Below are 14236 nucleotides of genomic sequence, written 5' to 3'. Positions count from 1 at the left end.
TTTTCCTGGACACCTCAGGTGCCCCATGGGCACCACTCAGACTCAACATGCCATTTCTCTATTACCAAACTATCTCCTCCTTTTAATCCATCCACAATGCTTGCATGCAGTTCTTCAGCAGACATTGATTACCACTACCACCCCTCTATTACCCAAGGCTGACTCTTCTCAGTGGTGACATCTCTCTTGCATTCAGTGGCTCCTATTCAGCCTTCGGGGATTATTTAGCAGAGCTTCCCAAGTCTTTTGTACCCTGTCTAGACTCCCCTAACCAATTCTTCATTTCTTAAGGCCCAAACTACTCCTCCTCCCTTGAAGCAGGCGACTTTCCTCCTACTCATGTCAGTGTAAAGGGAATGCACTCTGTGATCAGACACACCTGGCTCAGATCCTGAGCCTGCCACTTTTTAGCTGTGTGGTAGTAGTTAGTAATTGACCTAAACTCTTCAGTCTTCCTTATAAATTAAGGATTATAATAGCACTTTGAAAACTTGGAGGCAATCCATGGAATGCACTTTCACATGATGGGTGCTTAGTAAATGGTGGATATAATGATCAAAAACAATTAAGGCCAGCTAGTGTAGCTCCTATAAGACCCCCTCCTCCTAGCTCTCCTTGTACCTGAAGCCAATCCATCTGGCTGGGCTCTGGCTTTTCTGTCTTTACATCTTCCCTTAATCCATCCATCACTTCTTCTTCCCCACATCTTCAGTCTCCTCTGCATAGGTCACTTTTAACCCCTCCCTCCTCCAACTCCTTCTCTGAACCCTACATTTCCTTTAATCCCTGCCCTCCAATTTTATGATGAGGAGGTTTCCACATGGTTGTACCTCTCTGTGAGACCAGAGATCTGCTGCCTCTACATAGCTCTAAAACTCCCCTAGTCAGGTGGCTTCCGAGTGTTAGATCCAGGAGCCAGCCTCCTCCCCCCATCCCTCTGTAGCACCAGAGGCCAGTGGACTCTCTCCTACCATTTTTTCCCCAGTCTTCTTGAATCTCCTCCTAAATTCCATGACACAGCACTCTTGTGGTCTTCATTCTACTTCCCAGACAGGTCTTCTCTCTTTTCTTTGCTAATTTCTTTCCTTTAAAGCATATCTGTTCTCCCAGTAAATACTCCTCTCCTCCTTTTCCCGGTGTGCACCCCTCCCCTACTGTCTCCTCTGGGAATCTCATCTATTCCTATTGGTTTAGTGCTTATTTAGCTATAAAGATTTGTCTCTCCCCTCATCAACACGCACATTTAACTCTCTCCTGGATATTGTCATATGGATAATCTCAAATCAATCTATTCAAAAATCAATCGCATCCTTGTCTCTCCCACCCACCCATCTTTCCCCCCGGCATGGTTTGTTCCAATTGCTTCAACTGAGCATATTAAAACCAGTAATTTCCTCATAATTCATTTATTCATTCATTCACTCACACTATAAATATGGTCTGAGCCCCTACTTTCTGCCAGACACCATTCTGGGGCTGGGTGGAGAAAAAGAGAGTCCCAGAATTTGGTCTAACAGCATTCAGTTGACTGCGGAGGTAAGTGCTAGACATCAGACCAGGCAAGGAATTGGTGAGAACAATTGAGATGGAGTGCAGAGGAAGAAATATGAAGCTTATAGCTTCTCAATGTTTGCTACACCCCATCTTCCTCTCCTTCACTGTGGCTGATGCCTTGGTCTGGGGCCTAGAAGTTCTGGATTTGTGCATAATCTCTGTCTCCCTCCATCTCAGCTCTCATCCACCTTCACATGGCTGCCCGATTAATCTTCCTAGAGGGCAGATTTGCTCATGCAAACAGACCCTGCAATAGCTCCCCATGGCTTTGTTAAACCAATCAGAGTCCTTGTACTGACCTTCAAGTCCCGCACAGTCTAGTACCCACCTTCCATGATGCTCATTTCCTTTACATGTGGCTCTGCTTCAACTGGACCCCCACATATATTCTTTCTGAAAACCCCTAGGCATCTGAGCATCCCATTCCCACAGACTTGGAGCCTCTTAACCTCATCTCTGCTAGTTCAGATCCTGGCTCCACCACTTACTAAATGACCTTGGGCAGGTGACTCCATAAAATGGAAAGAACAATACCTATGCCCAACAGCATGTTGTGAGCACTGAATGACATAATACAAAGTGCTCAGCCCAGTGCTTGATACAAGTGCGTGATCAATACTTACTACCTGTCATCGTCAGTGACAACAGTATTAATTTCCAAAGATCACTCTCAAGCATCACTTTCTCCATGAAATGTCCCCAGTCTCCTTGCCAAGATGTGATAGTGTCTTCCTCTTCTGAAACACACGGCACTTTCTAGGTCAGTATTGCCTACCTCCAGTTCATAGTCTACCTCTCTATGTGTCTTTCCCTTCCTGGTCACTCTGAGCGCTTCTCAGAGCAGGGCCCGTCTCGTCTTCATTTCCCTTGTCCCCAGAATCCACCCCATCTCCTGGCAGAGGTTAGATCCTCAGGACATATTTGCTGAATTGAATTTAAGGTTGTGTATCAGCGAGTGTATGAGAGTGTGCGTTGTTCAAAATATGATCCTGCCTATGTAACTCTGAACTTAGACATCGTGAGAGTCTGTGTGAGTGTGAATGCAGGTGTGGGTGTCAGATATTTTGCTATAAGGCTGTCGGAGTGTTGAGGTCCGGCAGGTTGCTTGCAGTTGAGGGTTTCGGCCGGGCCGCCAGGAGGCGCTCCCCAGCGGTTCGGCGGGAAGCCTTGGTCTGTCCCTGCGCGGGAAGGGTGGTGGGGATGCTGGGCTGGGGGAGGGGAGACAGGCCGAGGCGGGGGAGGGGTGCTGCTGAAACGCCGCCAGATTTCGGTTCTGTCAGCGCTCTGGGAACCCAGGGCGGGTCTTCAGCTTCCTCTCTCCCACGCCCTCCAAGTCTGTCCCAGCCCGGAGGCAACGGAGACACCTGCTCAGGCTGGATCATCTGAGCCTGGAGGTTTTCGGGACTGGGCCCTGCCATCTGAGAAGCGGACTCCAGCACCTACAGTAGTTGTCCTTGTGGCTGCTTTTCTGTTTTTATGGCTTAAGTGTGGGCTATATTCACCACAACTCAATTCAACACTTATTTGCTTTTTGCAGGGGAGCGTACTCTAATGGTGGTGGTAGGCACAGGGGATGTCACTCTGCAACCCACCCCATCCCCATCCCATGCCTCAGGAAGGGAGAAGCATTGGGGGAGGGGAAAGGGAGGGGAGCAGGGACGGGGAGAGGAAGGGACAGGCTCTGGCTGAAAAGCGGAAGTGGTGGGGGCTGGCAGTTCCCCCAATCAAAAGAGCACGGGAATACAGGCGCCCCTCTCTCGGGCTCCCATATAAAACAACACACCCAGCAGCTCTGCTCTGGAGCTCTGGGTTAGCCACTGAGATCTCCCCTTCCCCCAATATACGTAGCTCCAACCCCAAGACTCAGCCAGGTCTGAAACTTTGCTGGGGGAGGGGACGGAGTGGGCCTGGCAAGAGACAGAGCAAAGAGACATTCTCTGTGACCCCAGACAGCGGACGTGTGCTGCCCAAGCCTCAGCTCCTCTGGGAAGAACAAATAGTCCCCGTAGGCCCCCCAGTCGATGTTTAAGGCTTTCCTCCCCGCCACCTTCGGTCTGCCCGCCCCCCAGTCACCCTCTGACTCACTCCCGGAACACAAACTGTACCCCTCGGGGGCGGCTCCTTCCTTCAGGGTGAAGAGGGCCCCCGCGGGCTTCGCCTTAAGCACAGCCAGAAGCAGCTTAGATCGCTGTCCCCCACCCCAATCCCCGCAAGCTCGAAGTTGTTCTCTAGGTTCAGACTTAAGTCTCCCGCCGCATTCGGGGCGGTACCGGCTCCCCAGGAGCCAGGCTGTTTCAGGCTTTTGGCGAGGGGTCTCTGGCTACCGGGCTTGCGGCTCCCCACAGTTTTGCTACTGCTGCGCTACCTTCCCTCCACCCACTCGCTTCCCCCTGGAGAGGAGCTGTCCTTTCAGTACCACGACGCGCGCGCCCCGGAGGGTCGCCGCCGCTGCCGCGCAGTCGCCCATTCCAGCGCCCCGGCAGTCTTGGGGAGCTGTCTCCCCAAAAACCATATTCCCCAGCTTCCTGGGCTGCCCTATGGCCTCGAAGCGAAAGCCAGGTCCCTGTTGCCCATAACCCGGTTCCGCCCTCCCGGCCCGCGGCCGGCACCGACCTGGCGGTCCCCGCAACCGTCTGAGCCACTGCAGGGCTCCGGCCGGACTCAACGAGGCGGTGCCTTCTGCTATTTCAGCTCCCGCCGCCGCCTCGCGTAACTGGGGCCGCGGCTACTGCCGCCGGCGGCTGCCGAAGGCGCCCTCCAATCACGCCCCTCAGCCAGTTCCTGACGTGCTACCGCTCCCCTTCCAGATGGGAAATTCAAACCTCTCCCTCCCTCTCTCTCCCCCCCTTCCTCTCCTCTTCCCTTTCACTGTCTCCCTCCCCTCTCCCCCTCTCTCCCCCTCCTCCTCTCGGTCCTCCTCCCTTTCCTCCCTCTCCCATTCTCCCGCCTTTCTTTCCCTGCTTTAGCTCCCCACTCTCTTTCTTCCTGCACCCTTCATTGCCTTCCTCCCCCTGACAGATAACACACTCCCACCCAAGTCCTAGCACAGCTGGGAAGACCACAAGCTTGCCACTTTGGAGGACAAGTGGGGGGACAAGGGATAGAAGAAGGATTCCTTAAAGCAAAACTCCAATACCACCTCTTTGGGAAAGCTCTCCTTGTTTTCTCTAAGTAGAACCGTCACACTCGTCCTGGCACCTGCCATTCCTAGACAGACCCCTGTTTCAGTGACCCTTGTTCCATCTGTTTGCTCATCTCCTGCCTACAAGCAGCTCCAAGACTGGACCACGGCCAGATCATCTTTGCAGACGGCCCTTCAGCTAGTCCAGCCACAAGAGCATTCAAGATATGCCAATGGATAGTGTGGGTAAGTCCTTCACGGGGGGTCAGGAACCCTCCACTGTGGACCAGAGAGAGAAGTCTGGTGCATAATTGCAGTGGATCTTAGGCAAGTCACTCCCCAATTCCATCCAGATCTGATATCTTGTCGAATAGCAATCCTGCAGCAAAGTTCATTCTGGAAGGCAATTTCTTTCCCTATTATGCCCAGAGAAGAAAAGGAACTTCCAAGGGGCAGAGCAGCATCTGCTTCCACCCCAGGCTTTTCTCCTCCCCAACAATCTTTTTTTTTTTTTTTTTTTTTAATTCTCTCCTAATGAGCCTCTCTATTCTGCCTGCCATCTTTTGGCTCTCAACTGCTTCCTTTAATCCAATTCAAATTGTAGGAAAATGACTTCAGTGAGGAGGGGTCTTGCACCAGGCCTTTGAAAGATTTGTAGGAGTTTCTGCATCAATTTGGGTATGTCAGAGTAGAAATGACTTCTGCTTCTATAAGGGGATGGCTTCCTTCCAAGGGGAGAATAGCAAGAAATGCAGAGACAGGATCTGGGAAAGGAGGAAGGTGTAATTTTGTTCCAGTAAAAGGGAACATTCTTTCATACATGATCACAGCAGGATTTTTAAATATGTGGACCCCCATAACTCAGAGGCTGTTGGTAGACTTGAGGGGCTTTGTATAAGGAAGGTCCTTCCTTTCTGGTTTAGTTTCCTGTTCAGTGCTATGTCCAGTCATCAACAAGTTCATTCTTTATTGTTCTTCCTTCCTTAGGGCAGACAGTAAAGGAGGGAGTCAAGGGAGCGTGTTTGATCAGAGTGGCTTAGACTTGCCACTAATGCCTGAGGGGAATTCTAGGCAAAGAGATCTGACATCATCTCATTTCAAGAGTCACAGTCCTCCTCTCTCCTTCTTTCTTCATGTTCTTCAAGTACATGTTCAGTAAATGGGACCTGGCAGGCAGTACTGTATTTACACTTGGGGTTTTTCCACAACTGGTATTGCTTTTCATGTGGATGTTGCCCAAGCTGGGCTAAAAATTCAACTTCAGTTTCAGGAAAATACTGAACTCAGTTCTAGGCACCACTGTTTAAGATGGGCTTTGACAAGTTCATATATGTTGAGCTTGAAAAGGGGGTGGTTTGATGGTGGGAAATCAGGTCAAATGAGGGAAGGTTGAGAGATTTGAGGATGTTTCACCTGGAGGAGAAAACATTAAGGGGGCATTAGCCCTTGAAGGGCCAGCAAGTCTTGCTTAATCAATAATTCCAATATTTAGTCAGGCGCCTAACAAAGAAGGGCCTAAGGAAATGCTTGCTGAATGGATGAATAACCATTGCAAGGAAAGAGTTGCTATTTCCACAGCTGAAGGTAGAGTTAGAGCAATGGGGGAAAGGTGAAGAGAAGCAGGCAGAAGGTAAGAGGAAGAGCAGGCATCAATAGGAGCTGTCCAGCGGCAGCATGGATTGTAGCATGTGAGGGCACGGGTTGGCCATCCCTGGAAGATGGCAGATGGGTTGAAGGATGGTCCAGGTGACAGCTAACATCCTCTTTGAACCCAAGCTTCTTTGAGTCTATAAGAAGACTCATGAAGACTCATGAACTATGTCTAGCTGCAGAAAATCTTCCTGGTGAATAGAAAGACAACTCAGCCAAGTTTTGGTGGCTTCATCTTGCTGAAAAATTAGGGGAAACCATGACACATTAGCTGTTGCTTTCTATCAAAGAAAGAAGGTAAAGATATAAGTACTTGCTCCTTATTCAGCATTGTTAGCCTGGACGTGATTCCTAAGTACTTACTATTATTGAAGAAAAGTTGCTAAATGTAAGTATTTCCTAATGATTCCAATACTACAAATCATAGCAAGTATCTGAGTTTTCATTATGTCTCAGGTGCTAACTTTGGTGCTTTATGTAATTTGTATTTTCTAATTTAATTTACACAAACACCTATTTACAAGATAGAAGACTTGAGGCCCAGGAAGATAAAGTGAGTCTTTGGCAGAGCCAGGGTTCCAGCCCAGACTTCCCTGACACTGAGCTCTGTGGTCCTTCTACCACATGGGGCTGTTTCTCTCCTGACACATCCCACAGCCTATGGAAATGTAACTTTTGCTCTGTGGATATTTTTTTACATTGACATTTATAGTCTTCCCTGTTCTCTAGTTTCTCACAAAAAAAAAAAAAAAGAAGAAGAAGAAGAAAGAAAGAAAAGAAAACCTGCCATGAATTCACACTCAGATCAGGGTCCTCATACCATGTGCATTGCCAGAATTTCCTTCATCTCCTGCGTCTCTACTCCAGCACAAGTGCAAAGAGGCCCAACCTCAGGTCCGTGCACAACCTGCTCTATAGACAACATTGAAGAGTCACCTGGTAAAATATAAACGTGGCTCTGCTTCAGGTGTCTTATCCTGGCTGGTGCTGAATTTCCTCTTTTGTTTTTGAGCCCTGGAGGCAGGAGAAGAGGGCCAGATTTGAACAGATTCATAAAATGATAGGTATATGCCTTGAATGTTCACTGGGAAGCCAATCAAGAGAGCTAATGTTAGCACTTTGTGTGAGGATCCAGGAACAATGTGTGAGGAATGACAACAGTCACAGACCATAAATGTGACTAACAGTGAGAATAGCTCGCATAGGGCAGCTGTCCAAAGGTCAGCTCATTTCTTCCCTGCAGTTGCCTCAGTCCAAAGGACACCCTGGATGCCATGTGGGAGATGAGCAGGTGTGGGGGGGAGTGCCAGGCACCAGCTGTGATCTGGAGGTTGCTGGCTGGTCCTGACTTTGCAGGAATTGTGCTGCTGGGTGCAGGGAAACAATTCGAATGCTCCAGCCACTGGCGCCACATCCTGCTATTCTAGCTTGAGCCTGGAGGGGCAGAGTTGGTCTTGGTTTGAAAGGTTGGACTTGTGTCAGAAGCAGAAACAACTGAGGGGGGTGGTGTTCAGAGCAGAGCTCTAGGCCACATTGCTCATCTGAGAGTGCCTTCCCCCTTGTCACTGACATAGCCAGGGTTCCATGGCTGTGAAGGTGTGATATGAGAATCCTAGCGTGCCTACTTCAACATGGAATGATGTGAAGGCAAACCCATTGGTGTGCAATGGTGCATTTGAGTGCCCACCAGTGTGGGGCCAAGCGGGTGGGAGTGTGGCAGCAGGGTGACACAGTGCTGTGTGCAATCATCAGTGTGCAGTAGGGCAGGTATGGCTCTGGTGGTGTATCCCTCCTGGTATGGAATGATTCCATGCCAGTGTGAATTGGCATTTGATGGTATTGAGCTAAGTGGATTGTTGTTAGAGCAGAATATGTCAACGGCATGGTGTGAGAGTTTAGATGTAAGGAAAGAGTACCACAGCTGTATAGGTTGTGTACTGTACAACCACAGAGGGGCATCATTTACAAAGACTGCCAAACACAAAGGCTCTGGGGACATGTCACCATTTCTGTGTAATATGCTGACCAGTACCTGTCCATGGCCTGTTAGGAACCAAATCACACACAGAGGGAGGTGAGCGGCAAGTAAGCGAAGCATCATCTGTGTTTACAGCCACTCCCCATTGTTCACATCACTGCCTGAGCTCCTCCTCCTGTCAAATAGGCAATGGCATTAGATTCTCATAGAAGCACAAACCCTACTGTAACCTGCACGTGTGAGGGATCTAGGTTGCACACTCCTTATGAGAATATAATGCCTGGTGATCTAAGGTGTAGATGTAATGTGCTTGAATAATCCTGAAACCATCTCCTACCCCTCCACCCATGGAAAAATTATCTTCCATGAAACTGGTCCCTGGTGCCAAAAGATAGGAGACTACTGTAACAATGTGTATCCGTGTGGTACTGTTAACCAGGGATGCCTCAGAAGGTAGGGTGTTACCCTCAGCGTGAAATAGTGCAGTGCTGTGTCATCCTCAGTGTAAGGGTGCAGATATAAGTGTATCTGTGGACTGGCTATGTGTCACTGTGATAGTGTGGGGCAGCAGGGGTGTGTGTGTGCAGCCATAAGTTATTACCCCATGCCTGCATGTAGGCAAACTGTGTCACTATCAGAGTGACTGACTTCCTGCTTATTTATTCTTTCCTCTTTAGAGAGGCCAATCTGATGACTCCTGTTCCACTCAGGAAACTGCAGAAGCCCTAGCACCCTGCCTCATTGGTGGTGCCTGGAGTCTGTGTGGAAACTCCTCAGGGGAGCCCTTTCTATCCTAGAGCCCCTCCCTCAGCCCAGCATCTGCCCACCAGCTCCTCAGAGGTTCTCTGCCACCCTTCATGCCATCTTCACCCTCCCAAATCCAGGCACTCATTAGCACGTCAAAGCAGTCCTCTCCCAGCCCACACTGTGCACAGGGATATCCCTGCACCGTTAGCGCCCTCTCATCTGCAGCCTCCCTGAAGCTTACATTTTCATGTCTGCGCACCAGTCTGCAATCCCCCACCCCCATTCCTTCAAAGGGAGGAGGTTTGGTGATAAATCTTTCCTCTCTTGATTCTGGTTCTTTTTTAAGCTCTCTGCTGTGACTTCTGTCTCCCTTTCCACAGCCTTAGTCTTTCCAACTCTTTGGGACTCATTTGGATGTCCTTGTCCAGCAGAAACTCTTCTCTGATGACCCCTCCCTAGAGCCAGCCAACCCTCCCAGCCAAGCACCCTCATTTTCAAGTCCCAGCTCTAGACCTGCTTGGACACAATCAGTGCGTCACTGAAGTTCGCTTTCCATGTCCTTGGGAAAGTCCTCTTTTGGAGTGTCCCTCCACTCTGTGGTGCTTGGTCCCTTTCCCCTCTCCCTGTGAAATCCATGGTCAGAAGGACAGTATTTACACCACAGAACCTCCTCCTTAGGCATATGGAAATAGAATATCTGGGTTCCAGAATACTAGAATCAAACAGAAGGCCATTTTAGAATCACAGAATTATAGAATCCCAAAACTGTGTGTCAAAGAGTGGCTCACTCCCATTCAGAACTGCTGGGGGTGGGGGGACTTGTCAAAAACTTTCAGATTCTTGCTCTTGGTCCCACATGGACTGAAGCGAAGTCTCTATGATGGAGCCCAGGAATTTGCATCTTTTATCCGTCTTCCCAGGTGTTTCTGACACACACACTAGTTGAAAAGCTCTTACCCTGGGTCAATAGAATTCTGAAAATCATATAATTAGGGGCCCTAGTCTCACAGAAAAATGGAATCGTGAAGTCAAAGGATATTTCAGAGTTAACAGACCCTTAGAATCAACTCATCATACACATTCACTCATAACTTTAGAATCTTAAATTCTGTGAATCTCAATGTCTAGAATTGTGGAGTTGAAAGTAACCCTAAAGTGTGATTTTGTTCCTGTTCTAGGAGGAATTTTTATTTTTCAGCCTCCCTGCTACTTTTGGAATGGAAGGCTTTTTCCCTTGTCCCTTGAAGGGCTGCCTCTACAGTGTTGCCTACATTTGTGAAGATAGATGTTCTTTCCGTCTTGGTGCAAAGGCAGCCGGCAGAACCCCTGTATTTATGGCGTGAGTGAGCTGGAAATGACTTCTACTTTCCATTTAGAGCAAGCACACTCTGGCCCACAAAACAGATCTTGCTCGTTGATAAACTGAATTTGAAGTGATGTTATTGCTGTTTTACTAAGCAGCGATATGGGAGAAACATGGACTACAGGTTAATAAGCTCATAGGGCCTCTGGTCAAAGAAATGAAAGAGAAAGAGTCCTAAGGGGCAGTGGAATGCTATTTTGGAGCTTAAACAGCATGTGTGTGCAGGCATGCGTGTGTGTGTGTGTGTGTGTGTGTGTTGGGGGAGGAGAGAATGAAGGTAGGCAATACAATATGCATTAAAAAAAACCAGTAAATGAAGGGTAACTTTCTGGTCATCTAACACAGTATCCTCAATTTACAGATGGAGAAACAGAGGCTCAGAAAGGTAAAGGGACTTCCTCCAGGTCACATATCAAGTTAATGAAACTTCAAGCTCCTGGCATTCTTTCGCAGGTGTAACTCACCATCCAGCTCCACTTTTTCTAAATAACTCCAGCGTGCCCAGTATTGTTTTAGGGACGTTACAAATGTCAGCCCTTTAAGCCTCAGGACAACCCTACACATTAGGTATTTTTCACTCCCATATTCATTTATCAATCACAACCCTGTATGGTAGGTATTTTTCACTCTGTGTGCATTAATCAAATACGCACGGAGGGCGTAAGACCCCCACCCCACGCCCAGCAGTCTCCCAGACACGGGTGTATAAGGATTTTGGAGTTTCTCTTCCCACTCTCTATTCCTCAGCAAGACATGCAAATACTCCATTGAGAGAGAACACATGCACCAATTCACACTCTCAAGATCCTTTCAGATCCGAGACTCTGTGATTCGAAGCACTCAGAAGCAAGCGGGGGAGAGATGCCCGCAAACAGTCGATGATAATACAACACGTTAAGTGCTGTCCTAGTGGAGAGGGAGCTCTGAGGAGGAGAACCAAATACACACAGCTTGCAAGCCAGATGGAATTGGAAGCTCAAAGCAGGGAAGAAGTAGGTGTGGCCAGCACCCGCTCCTGATACACGAAGGCTCTGGGGCCATCCAAGTCATCTTGGAGGTTTTTGTTTTTATGGTGGGATCATACCTGTGGTGCATCTTACAGGGGTATTTGCGAAACTTGGTAAATGCATCTTGGAGGTTTTGTGGAGGCAAGAGCCCTGGGGCTCTGGTCACCTACAGACATGGGTCAAATCTCACTGACCCTCCCTCTGCCCTTCCTATGTGATACGGGCCCATGGCTCTTCTCTGAGATTCAGTTTCCTTATCAGTAAAGTAGAGAAATGAGTTTTACCTCCCAGGGTGTTTGTAGTGCTCAGATAAAACAATGCTTAGGAAGCCACAGCATAATCTCACCAAGCATTAATGCCCTCTTTCCCTCCAACACCCAAACTTCTCTTCTGGAGTTTAGGGCAAAGTGAGCCTCTCGCTGGGGTAAGTGATTCATAATCTTTATCGGATTTAATCCCCAGGCCCACGCCTCTGTTGCCTTAAATATCATTACCTCCACTGTATATTCAGATAGGGATATTCAGACTCAGAACAGGGGTACAGGGTAACATGGCCAAGAAGCCATCAGTAGCAGCATTTAAACTTGGTGTGTCTCTACAGGTGGCCACAGCTCCAGAACGAAATAGGGTGGGTTCTGGAAGCCAAGCCTGGGTCTACAGCTTTAGAGCAACTGGTCCCAAAGCTTAGGTGACCCTCCCTAGAATACCCTAGACCTTGCTGCAGGCTGATCTTTGCTGGGACTGGTTGTTCTAGGCCTCAAGGTGATGAACAGTGATGAAGCTGTAGGTCAGCTCTCCAGGTCTATGCTGTAAGAACTTAAGAAATTTCCCCCATAGGTATCCCCTTGCTCACTTCCACCCAGTTTGACTCACTGTCCTCTAGTGAGATATTGGGAAGATGAATCCAGCACCTTCATTGCTCCTGCCTCGGCTCTTGCCTTCTCATTTACTTTCTAACTGGCTTCTGGATCTGTAGGAGAATCATAGCTTCGAAAACATGGATCTGATTACATTATTCCTCTCTTTAAAACACATGGTGGTCGCAGCTTATTTTGCTATCTCCTCCCTCCTGTGACACCAGCTTTGGAGGATCCCACCTGTGTCTTTCATCTGGATCTGTGGGTGGGTCATGTGACCTGGGATATGCCAATTTGTACATCCCGTCCCCTTGTCCCCAGAGTTTAGGGATGGGTACGTGACCCAAGAGGGCCAGAGAGACCCAATTTGAGACTTCTGCTTTTGTCCCTCCTTGTAGTGCTTACTTGAAGCCACTTTAAGTTGGTTTTTCTCTTACTTGCCATCAAAAGGATCCTAACTGATACAAAAATCCTAATGTCTTCCCCTTGGCTTTGGATTGGCCTCTAAACCCTCTGTGATCAGAGCCATCTGGGCTCCATCAACACCAGACAACATAGTTCCTGGACACACCATGACCTGACGTTTCTGAGCCAGCCCCTGTGCTGTTTGCTGTTTGCTATTTGCTATTTGTCTGTTCTGTCTGCTTGGCAAGCTTTGGTTTGATCACCATGGCCCAGTTAAAGCAGACAGAAATTTCTTTTGGGAAACAGGATGAAACCAGGATTTCCTCTCTGCTCCCATGTGGGCCCCTGCATTGTAGCACCGACTACACTAGACACTTGAGATTGCTTTTCTTGACTGACTTCCCTTTTAGTGTATGAGCTCTTGCTGGATGGGGATTCAGAGAAGAGTAGGGAGTCATTCACTCAGCAAACACACACTGACTGAACATCTACTGCATGCCAGGGGCTCTTCTAGGTGCTGGGGATACATTTTGAACAAATGCACAAATTTCTCACTTAGTAGGGGAAGTGACCCTGCTCGAGCAAACACACATGAGAGCAGGGCGTTCTGAGAAGGAGAAGGAGCTATGACATAAAAGGACAAGAGCATGCCGAGCTCGGAGGAGAGCCAGGCCCAACGCAGGCCCTCAGGAAGTGGCTGTTTAAGGAATGAATAAGGAGCATCCTCAGCCATCCTGGTGGCCCTCAGCTTTCCTTTATGATTGCAAGTCAGGACTCCACCAGAATCTCTTTGTGATTTAGTCCCTACTTCCAGTCTACACCCCGTCTGGGGGAGGGGGCGGTCATGGTTATATAAATGACAATTTTTATGTGTGTGCAATACTCATTTTTCCTGATGGGAGTTGAACAAAGCAATATTCCCTTTCACTTCACAGGGCCCCTTCTTTCCCACCTGGGTCCAATGTCAGGAAGCGATGTGCTCTTCTGCCTGGCTTTGATCAAAGCTCTCCTAGCCTTCAGTTTTCCAGCCTTCACTCTGCCTTCTCCCTCTGCAGACCTGTTGCCAGCCCTTTGATCATCTCTGTGACTCTCCACTGGGCCTTATCTGGTTCCATTAAGATGGCAAAGGTTCATCCTGCTCATGTCACTCCTGTCCTCAAAAGCCTTCCATGACTCACTATTGCCCTGGGCATCAAGTCCAGTCTCTTGGTATCAATAGGGTCTTGATCTGACTCTGCCTCCTTGGCCAACCTCTTTACCTGGACTCTTCTCCCACATGGCACTTCCCACTGTGGAGCCCTCCACACCTCCCATTCCTTTTGCTCCTTTCTTAATTCACACATCTTTAGTACTGGAGCATAAGCTGGTTGAGGGCAAGGACCTTGTATTTCTCATCCCTGAATCCTCAACATCAGACCCAATGCTTTTCTGATCATTGATGGTCAACAAATATTCCCAGAGGTGGAATACCACATGGTATTGCTCCACCTGCTTGGGGGTGAAATGGCTTGTCCTGGCCCAGGGGCCCTTGAGGTCCCCACCTCAGGGATGGCC

General features: G+C 48.7%; 1 protein-coding gene across 3 annotated transcripts in view; it reads right to left on the bottom strand.

The window, feature by feature from the left end:
- CPLX2 (complexin 2) overlaps positions 1-14236 on the bottom strand; it is a 77412-nt gene that overhangs the window by 4924 nt on the left and 58252 nt on the right. Inside the window, exon 1 of one of the 3 annotated variants that reach the window (XM_053566873.1) lies at positions 4168-4421. The exons of the other annotated variants lie outside the window; for them this stretch is intronic. The gene's annotated coding sequence lies outside the window, so the exon portion shown is untranslated. Of the gene's footprint in view, positions 1-4167; positions 4422-14236 lie in introns of those variants that run through there. 3 annotated transcript variants of the gene reach the window in all.

Source organism: Nycticebus coucang, chromosome 17 (assembly GCF_027406575.1).
Source record: "Nycticebus coucang isolate mNycCou1 chromosome 17, mNycCou1.pri, whole genome shotgun sequence".
Taxonomy (NCBI): Eukaryota; Metazoa; Chordata; class Mammalia; order Primates; family Lorisidae; genus Nycticebus; species Nycticebus coucang.
Note: the sequence above shows the minus strand (reverse complement) of the source record. Positions and strands in the feature narration are given on the sequence as shown.